The following is a 10,316-nucleotide window of genomic DNA, read 5'->3' on the forward strand; positions in this document are numbered from 1 at the left end:
AGATGCAAGAATGCAGTAGATGATATAGAGTAACGTATATACATACATATGAGATGGTAATGTAGGGTATGTAAACATTGTATTAAGTGGCATTGTTTAAAGTGGCTAGTGGTACATTTTTACATAATTTCCATCAATTCCCATTTTTAAAGTGGCTGGAGTTGAGTCAGTATGTTGGCAGCGGCGCTAAATGTTTGTGGTGGCTGTTTAACAGTCTGATGGCCTTGAGATAGAAGCTGTTTTTCAGTCTCTCGGTCCCTGCTTTGATGCACCTGTACTGACCTCGCCTTCTGGATGATAGCGGGGTGAACAGGCAGTGGCTTGGGTGGTTGTTGTCCTTGATGATCTTTATGGCCTTCCTGTGACATCGGGTGGTGTAGGTGTCCTGGAGGGCAGGTAGTTTGCCCCTGGGATGCGTTCTGCAGACCTCACTCCCTCTGGAAGAGCCTTACGGTTGTGGGCGGAGCAGTTGCCGTACCAGGCGGTGATACAGCCCGACAGGATGCTCTCGATTGTGCATCTGTAGAAGTTTGTGAGTGCTTTTGGTGACAAGCCGAATTTCTTCAGCCTCCTGAGGTTGAAGAGGCGCTGCTGCGCCTTCTTCACAACGCTGTCTGTGTGGGTGGACCAATGTTTTGTCCGTGATGTGTACACCGAGGAACTTAAAACTTTCCACCTTCTCCACTACTGACCCGTCGATGTGGATAGGGGGGTGCTCCCTCTGCTGTTTCCTGAAGTCCACAATCATCTCCTTTGTTTTGTTGACGTTGAGTGTGAGGTTATTTTCCTGACACCACACTCCGAGGGCCCTCACCTCCTCCCTGTAGGCCGTCTCGTCGTTGTTGGTAATCAAGCCTACCACTGTAGTGTCATCCGCAAACTTGATGATTGAGTTGGAGGCGTGCATGGCCACGCAGTCGTGGGTGAACAGGGAGTACAGGAGAGGGCTCAGAACGCACCCTTGTGGGGCCCCAGTGTTGAGGATCAGCGGGTGGAGATGTTGTTACCTACCCTCACCACCTGGGGGCGGCCCGTCAGGAAGTCCAGGACCCAGTTGCACAGGGCGGGGTCGAGACCCAGGGTCTCGAGCTTGATGACGAGTTTGGAGGTACTATGGTGTTAAATGCTGAGCTGTAATCGATGAACAGCATTCTCACATGGGTATTCCTCTTGTCCAGATGGGTTAGGGCAGTGTGCAGTGTGGTTGCGATTGCGTCGTCTGTGGACCTATTGGGTCGGTAAGCAAATTGGAGTGGGTCTAGGGTGTCCGGTAGGGTGGAGGTGATATGGTCCTTGACTAGTCTCTCAAAGCACTTCATGATGACGGAAGTGAGTGCTACGGGGCGGTAGTCGTTTAGCTCAGTTACCTTAGCTTTCTTGGGAACAGGAACAATGGTGGCCCTCTTGAAGCATGTGGGAACAGCAGACTGGGATAAGGATTGATTGAATATGTCCGTAAACACACCAGCCAGCTGGTCTGCGCATGCTCTGAGGACGCGGCTGGGAATGCCGTCTGGGCCTGCAGCCTTGCGAGGGTTAACACGTTTAAATGTTTTACTCACCTCGGCTGCAGTGAAGGAGAGCCCGCAGGTTTTGGTAGGGGGCGTGTCAGTGGCACTGTATTGTCTCAAAGCGGGCAAAAAAGTTGTTTAGCCTGTCTGGGAGCAAGACATCCTGGTCCGCGACGGGGCTGGTTTTCTTTTTGTAATCCGTGATTGACTGTAGACCCTGCCACATACCTCTTGTGTCTGAGCTGTTGAATTGCGACTCGATTTTGTCTCTGTACTGAGACTTAGCCTGTTTGATTGCCTTGCGGAGAGAATAGCTACACTGTTTGTATTCGGTCATGCTTCCGGTCACCTTGCCCTGGTTAAAAGCAGTGGTTCGCGCTTTCAGTTTCACGCGAATGCTGCCGTCAATCCACGGTTTCTGGTTTGGGAATGTTTTTATCGTTGCTGTGGGTACGACATCGTCAATGCACTTCCTAATGAACTCGCTCACCGAATCAGCTATTCGTCAATATTGTTGTTGGACGCGATGCGGAACATATTCCAATCCGCGTGATCGAAGCAGTCTTGAAGCGTGGATTCAGATTGGTCGGACCAGCGTTGAACAGACCTGAGCGCGGGAGCTTGTTGTTTGAGTTTCTGTTTGTAGGCTGGAATCAACAAAATGGAGTCGTGGTCAGCTTTTCCGAAAGGGGGGGGGGGAGGGCCTTATAAGCGTCGCGGAAATTAGTATAACAATGGTCTAGGGTTTTTCCAGCCCTGGTAGCACAATCGATATGCTGATAGAATTAGGGAGTTTTGTTTTTAAGATTAACCTTGTTAAAATCCCAGCTACGATGAATGCAGCCTCAATGTGTGTGGTTTCCAGTTTACAAGAGTCAGATAAAGTTCGTTCAGGGCCATCGATGTGTCTGCTTGGGGGGGAATATATACGGCTGTATTTATGATTGAAGAGATTCCCTTGGTAGATAATGCGGTCGACATTTGATTGTGAGGAGTTCTAGATCAGGTGACACGAAATGACTTGAGTTCCTGTGTGTTGTTATGATGATCACACCACTTCTCGTTAATCATAAGGCATACCCCCCCGCCCCTCTTCTTACCGGAAAGATGTTTGTTCTGTCGGCGCGATGCATGAAGAACCAGCTGGCTGCACCGACTCCGTTAGCGTCCCTTGAGTTAGCCATGTTTCCGTGAAGCAGAGCACGTTGCAATCCCTGATGTCTCTCTGGAATGCTACCCGTGCTCGGATTTCATCAACCTTATTGTCAAGAGACTGGACATTGGCGAGTAGTATGCTAGGGAGTGGAGCGCGATGTGCCCGTCTCCGAAGCCTGACCACGAGACCGCCTCGTTTGCCCCTTTTTCGGCGTCGCACAGGGTCGCCGGCTGGGATCAGATCCATTGTATTGGGTGGAAGGCAAAACACTGGATCCGTTTCGGGAAAGTCATATTCCTGGTAGGAACGATGATGAGTTGACGTTAATCGTATATTCAGTAGTTCCTCCCGACTGTATGTAATGAAACCTAAGATTACCTGGGGTACCGATGTAAGAAATAACACGTAAAAAAACAAAATACTGCATATTTTCCAAGGAACGCGAAGCGAGGCGGCCATCTCTTTTCGGCGCCGGAAGTGGCGCCGGAAATATCTTATGCATTCTAAATTACCGCCCATTTGGAAAAGGAAAATGCAATAAATATTTACTCTGAGCTGTGCTTCGGTAGGTTGGTGGTAGATGGAAGGCCGTGTTGCCCAACCGGGTCCATTGTCCTTTGAAGAATGTCTGCTTCTGCTGCTGAGTGGTAGACTGGATACTCTGTCTGTCCTAATTTACGATTGCAGCTGCTGTTACTAATAACGTCTAGCAGGTATCACTTCTATAGTCAATAAGATTTCAAAGGTCATACCAGTCGCAACCAAAGCTCATGCTGAGGTTGGTTTCGTTCTGTAGTTATTACATGAACCATTCTGACATCGGATCGTCATCTTAATGTACCCGGAACAGAAGGTTAAATCTTCGTCAATGGCTTATATAGTGGAGGGAGAGGGGTGTGTCTGAAAGGTTTATTACCCATGTCTCTTCACAGGGGCGGGCCACTGGTTGAGCAGAGGCCTAAACTTATGAAAACCCAAATCTCTCATTTGGAAGCTAAAATTACATTTCAWCTCTTCACAAATAATTTCATATTCAAACATTTGAATTAAACAACAATTCCATGTGAATCCGATACCTCTGTTTAGACTTTCCACAGTAGAGTTTATGTCATTCTATCATTGATGAGAATGTGTCAGAGGACAACCGAACTGACATAATATACCTTAAGTACCACCGCATATGTTCAGTTGGTCGGATTACCAGAATATAGTTAATTTCCCCCCAACTTCTGATGTTCCCAGAATCTCTATGTTAACCAAGGGTTTTCTAATGTCACATCGGTAGGGTAGAGAGAGAGGAAAAAGGGGGGAAGAGGTATTTATGACTGTCATAAACCTACCCCCAGGCCAACGTCATGACAACCGTAATGCTCATTACTGAAAAATGTTCAAGAATTTCAAAAAGTTGGGAAAGACATAGTTCATTTCTATAAAAAAAACTATTAACATTTCTGCAAAATATATACAACCACCCACCATAGTCAGGGACCTCCCACTTTCACCTCTCTTTTCCACAACTGCACTGTAAAATCAAAACAGCTTTTTCTTGCTCTTTGTTTGAAGTACCTCTCCCCCAATTAACTTCTGAGTGCCGCTGTCAGGGCCCTGAGGTAGCATTGCAGTCCCCTCTATATTTATAGTGGCCCAATACTCTCTTATAGAAACAATAATGGATACTGAGGAGAGAGCTGTTGATTCCATTCTCGTTATTATTTTCCCATTACCCACACAACTGGGGAGTCTGGGTCTTTGCTGAGAGGAATGGCTCTCAGTGGCCACCCTGGTTTTGATGACACCACAGTTCGGGAGAGGGTCAGTATGGGGCTGACCACCCAACAGCAGTGCAATGAAACCCAACCAGGAGACTGCCGCCGCATGCTAATGACATCAGAGCGGTGGAGGCCAGCCTGAAGGCTAGCTTGGGGTGACATTGAAAGTGGACAGATGACAAATAACAGTGCTAAAAATATATAATGGTGTTCTTTCTCTCCTTGGATTGTGTTGTCACCCGGTTGGACTCGCTGGGCCTTTTATTTCCCATTTTTCAGAGCGCCTTCATTCTCGTGTCACAGATAGCCCATCATAGACCTCTCACCTATGTAATATTCTCCCATCCACTGCCACCGTGTTCCAGCTAACTGGATCTATGGGAAGGAAGAGTCTGTAATAATGTTTTACCATTGGGTGACCTTGAGATAGTGTGTAGTGAATTCACATTGCATAAAGAAAGAAGTAACACAAGGCTTGTCTTACACAATTATCATGCCTCTCTGAAAAGACCTTTGATGTGTGTGTAAGTACAGTGAGGGCGATAGTCTTATAAATTAGATTGGTAATTTCAAGACTATAATGATGTCTAAACCTACAAAAGCTGGCAATTTATTTTATTGGTTAATAAGGACCTTCAGGTTCAGAGCTAATTGAACTATTATAGCTAATTATCGTAATAATCTTCTTCCAGTATAAAACCTTAAAAGCGACCATTAACGGCCAATATGGCACATCTGAAAGCAATGGTCAAAATGTACATAATTACAGCTAAAGCAATACAATGCATTGTCTGTCCGTATTCACCCATCTTATCCAGGCAGCCTATGGAAGGACAGCTTGACGTCAGTAAACTCGTGACAAACAGCAATCTCAGCCACTTACAACACAGTTTGTCATTTTACCTCCGTGATTATGGTCATTGTAAGAATGGCAAATAATGATAGCAATGTTCTGTGAAATGGTTCCATTAGGTCAGTTCTGGGCCAGGCTGTTCCGTTACCGCGAGCATCACAGATAGCTTAGCGCCCTCCGAGCTAGGGTGCATTGCCACACTTATCCTCCAGCATAGAACTTGTCGTCCAAATGTAAAGCCCTTGCACCATTCTCCAGAAGCAGTTCACAAATCCACTCTAGGGGGGCACCCAGGGGTTAGGTGATAAGCTACCAATGAAAATGTGGAGCTGTATGGAAAACACAGTCATGGGCCTGGCCTTTCGTGACCTCTAAACCAGTGAGCGGCTCATTTCAGTCTGTGCTGTAATTGTTCTCAGTCAATCTATTACTGTATGTGTGAGAGAGGCAGTCAGTTCACAATGCAAATAGTCTGGGTAGCCATTTGATTAGCTGTTCAGGAATCTTGTGGCTTGGGCTTGGGGGGTAGAAGCTATTTAGGAGCCTCTTGGGCCTAGAGTTGGTGCTCCGGTACTGCTTGCCATGCGGTAGCAGAGAGAACAGTCTATGACTATGGTGGCTGGCGTCTTTGACAATTTGTAGGGCCTTCCTCTGACACCGCCTGGTATAGAGGTCCTGGATGGCAGAAAGCTTGGCCCCGGTGATGTACTGGCCGGTACACTTTTGAGGATCTGAGGACCCGTGCCAAATATTTTCAGTCTCCTGAGAGGGAATAGGTTTGTGATTGCCCTTTTCACGACTGTCTTGGTGTGATTGGACCATGATAGTTTGTTGGTGATATGGACACCAAGGAAGGTGAAGTTCTCAATCTGCTCCACTGCAGCCCCGTCGTGGAGAATGGGGGCGTGCTCGGTTCTCCTTTTCCTGTAGTCCACAATCAACTCCCTTGTCTTGATCACGTTGTCCTTGCACCACATGGTCAGTTCTCTGACCTCCAACATAAATGCTGTCTCATCGATGTTGATGATCAGGCCTACCACTGTTGTGTCATCAGAAAACGTAATGATGGTGTTGGAGTCGTGCCTGGCCGTGCAGTCATGAGTAAACAGGGAGTACAGGAGGGGGCTGAGCACGCACCCCTGAGGGGCCCCTGTGTTGAGGATCAGCATGGTGGATGTGTTGTTACCTACCCTTACCACCTGGGGGAGGCCCATCAGGAAGTCCAGGATCCAGTTGCAGAGGGGGGTGTTAATTCCCAGGGTCCTTAGCTTATTGATGAGCTTTGAGGACACGATGGTGTTGAACGCTGAGCTGAAATCAATGAATAGCATTCTCACTTAGGTGTTCCTTTTGTCGAGGTGGGAAAGGGCAATGTGGAGTGCAAAAAAGATTGCATCATCTGTGGATCTCTTGGGGCGTTATGAAAATCGGAATGGGTCTAGGGCTTCTGGGATAATGGTGTTGATGTGAGCCATGACCAGCCTTTCAAAGCATTTCATGGCTTTCCATTAGATATTGTGCACCAGCTGTTGTTTACATTTATGCATGTCTTACCTGAGGCTGCTGTTCTGTCCTGCCGATGGAGTGTATAACACGCCAGCGGTATGTTCTTACTGTCGTCATTCAGCCATGACTCGGTGACGACCCGTTGGTAGGATATACGTGCTTTCAGCTCGTCCCATTTATTTTCCAGCAATTGAACATTAGCTAGCAGGACGGAAGGCAAGGGCAGATTCGCCACTTATCACCTGATCCTCGCAAGGCACCCTGATCTTTTTCCACTAAATCTTGGTTTCCTTCTCCAGCAAATCACGGGGATCTGGGCCTGGTCGGGTGTCAGTAGTAGTATATCCCTCCCGTCCGACTCATTGAAGAAGAACTCTTCATCCAGTTTGAGGTGAGCAATCACAGTTCTGATGTCCAGATGCTCTTTTCGAGCATAAGAGACTTATACCCCTGGCACGAAGTCCAATGAAGTCCATCATTATGTGCTCAAAAGGTTATTTTGCCTCTGCCTGCATTGTTAGTCATACAAATCAAACACTTAGCACAAAATTGCTACGCAAAAACAGAAAATCCAGGAGAAAACCAAAAATGATGTACGGGAAGGCCGTTTGGCCCCAGCCAGAGGTTCCTCTGTGTGTCAAAGGAGCACTTCTTCCTCCACTGTCTCACCTCCCCAGGCCTTGTACCTGATTACAGATCAGAAACATCCTGTATGAAAACATATTTGTAGCAGAAACAGGAAGTGAAACCATTTGGAGAGTGACAGGGTCAGATGCGTTACTGTGAGCTTGACACTTGCAGACAGAAATGGATGTAGGCAAGAAAATGGCTTCCAACAGTTTTGCAATCAGTTTAGAATGTGAAATCGTCTTACCAGATGAAGTAAGGAACCCACAATGCTGCACAATGTTCCATTCAGTAATGGCACATCAGAGAGATCAGGGCGGGGTTTACAGAACTGGTCCACAAGGACAGCACAATTGTGTGGTTCCCCATCATCGTCAGTTGGCAAAAGAGTAGCAGGGTTAAAGTGGCTAGTGATACATTACATCAAGATGGCAAGATGTAGTAGATGGTATAGCGTACAGTATATACATATGAGATGAGTAATGTAGGGTATGAGAACATTATATAAAGTGGCATTGTTTAAAGTGGCTAGTGATACATTTAATTACATCAAGATGGCAAGATGCAGTAGATGGTATAGCGTACAGTATATACATATGAGATGAGTAATGTAGGGTAAGTAAACATTATATAATATAAAGTGGCTAGTGATAAATTGATTACATCAATCTTTCCATTATTAAAGTGGCTGGAGTTGAGTCAGTATGTTGGCAGCAGCCACTCAATGTTAGTGATGGTTGTTTAACAGTCTGATGGCCTTGAGATATAAGCTGTTTCAGTCTCTCGGTCCCCGCTTTGATGCACCTGTACTGACGTCGCCTTCTGGATGATAGCGGGGTGAACAGGCAGTAACTCGGGTGGTTGTTGTCCTTGATGATCTTTTTGGCCTTCCTGTGACATCGGGTGGTGTAGGTGTCCTGGAGGGCAGGTAGTTTGCACCCGGTGATGCATTGTGCAGACCTCATTAGCCTCTGGAGAGCCTTCCGGTTATTGGCGGAGCAGCTGCGGTACCAAGCGGTGATACAGCCCGACAGGATGCTCTCGATTGTGCATCTGTAAAAGTTTGAGTGTTTTTGGTGACAAGCCGAATTTCTTCAGCCTCCTGAGGTTGAAGAGGCGCTGCTGTGCCTTCTTCACGACGCTGTCTGTGTGGGTGGACCATCTCAGTTTGTCCGTGAAGTGTACCCCAAGGAACTTAAAACTCTCCACCCTCTCCACTACTGTCCCGTCAATGTAGATAGGGGGCTGCTCCCTCTGCTGTTTCCTGAAGTCCACGATCATCTCCTTTGTTTTGTTGACATTGAGTGTGAGGTTATTTTCCTGACACCACACTCCGAGGGCCCTCACCTCCTCCCTGTATGCCGTCTCGTCGTTGTTGGTAATCAAGCCTACCACTGTAGTGTCGTCTGCAAACGCAGTCATGGGTGAACAGGGAGTACAAGAGAGGGCTGAGAATACACCCTTGTGGGGACCCAGTGTTGAGGATCAGCAGGGTGGAGATGTTGTTACCTACCCTCACCACCTGGGAGCGTCCCGTCAGGAAGTCCAGGACCCAGTTGCACAGGGCGGGGTCGAGACCCAGGATCTCGAGCTTAATGACGAGTTTGGAGGGTACTATGGTGTTAAATGCTGAGCTGTAATCGATGAACAGCATTCTTTCATAGGTATCCCTCTTGTCCAGATGGGTTAGGGCAGTGTGCAGWGTGATGGKGATTGCGTCGTCTGTGGACCTATTGGGGCGGTAAGCAAATTGGAGTGGGTCTAGGGTGTCAGGTAGGGTGGAGGTGATATGGTCCTTGACTAGTCTCTCAAAGCACTTCATGATGACGGAAGTGAGTGCTACAGGGCGGTAGTCATTTAGCTCAGTTACCTTAGCTTTCTTGGGAACAGGAACAATGGTGGCACTCTTGAAGCATGTGGGGATAGCTGTTGAGGGAATTAAATAATTCCTATAATGTACTCATTAATTAAAATCAATCTGTCTATTTATAAGAATTTGTAAGATACTTATTAACATAAAATAGACAGGATACAGTCTTATTATAATTAGATAATAGTATTTATTCTCGGAGCACGCTACCATTTGACCATAAACAACAGGTTTATATACAAGATATGACGTCATAGGTTACAGAATAAATCTCCTCGTCCTGACAAATAGAAAACAGGTTCAAAAGTTCATTCCAACTTCCCAGCGCACACACATGACACACAATATAACCTATCCTCCTGAAGGCTCACTATAATTTATTACCACTTTAGCAGACAACTCAAGATAATGGAAGACCAAACAGTTACTCACTACTTTATCTAAACATCTCAGGGCTAAGTTGGGTCAGTTCAACCATAGTTTAACGACCCTTTCTGCTTATTTTATAACCCACAACACAAATCTCTTTTCACCAGGCGTGCAGAGTTCAATTAGTTATAGTTTTATCTAAAGCTAGAAATTGTTTTAATTATTTATTAACAAAATTCCTAACAATAGCAGACTGGGATAAAGATTGATTGAATATGTCTGTAAACACACCAGCCAGCTGGTCTGCGCATGCTCTATACATGTCACTGCAAAGTAAGCTCTCTTGTTGTATGGTTCCTGTCAGCCAATTTTGTTCATAATCTGTATCTCTTATCACTGGTGAGAAATGTGCGGTGCAATGTAAGCCAGTCTGTGACATAAAACTGCCCTTCTGTTTCCAACAACTGCGAGCAATTGAGAAAATTTCGTCAGTAGGGTGTCAGTGGCCCATCAATATCCTGTACATCCCATGCATAGTACCAATCACATGTTGAGACTGTGTTGGACAACATCATGAGATGACATGTCTCCTGAGACTGTACAACGTGAGGTCTTTTCCTTTACAAATAATATTAATTCCCAATTTACAGAGAAG

The sequence above is a fragment of the Salvelinus sp. IW2-2015 genome, linkage group LG1 (assembly GCF_002910315.2).
Source record: "Salvelinus sp. IW2-2015 linkage group LG1, ASM291031v2, whole genome shotgun sequence".
In the NCBI taxonomy this organism is placed as follows: domain Eukaryota; kingdom Metazoa; phylum Chordata; class Actinopteri; order Salmoniformes; family Salmonidae; genus Salvelinus; species Salvelinus sp. IW2-2015.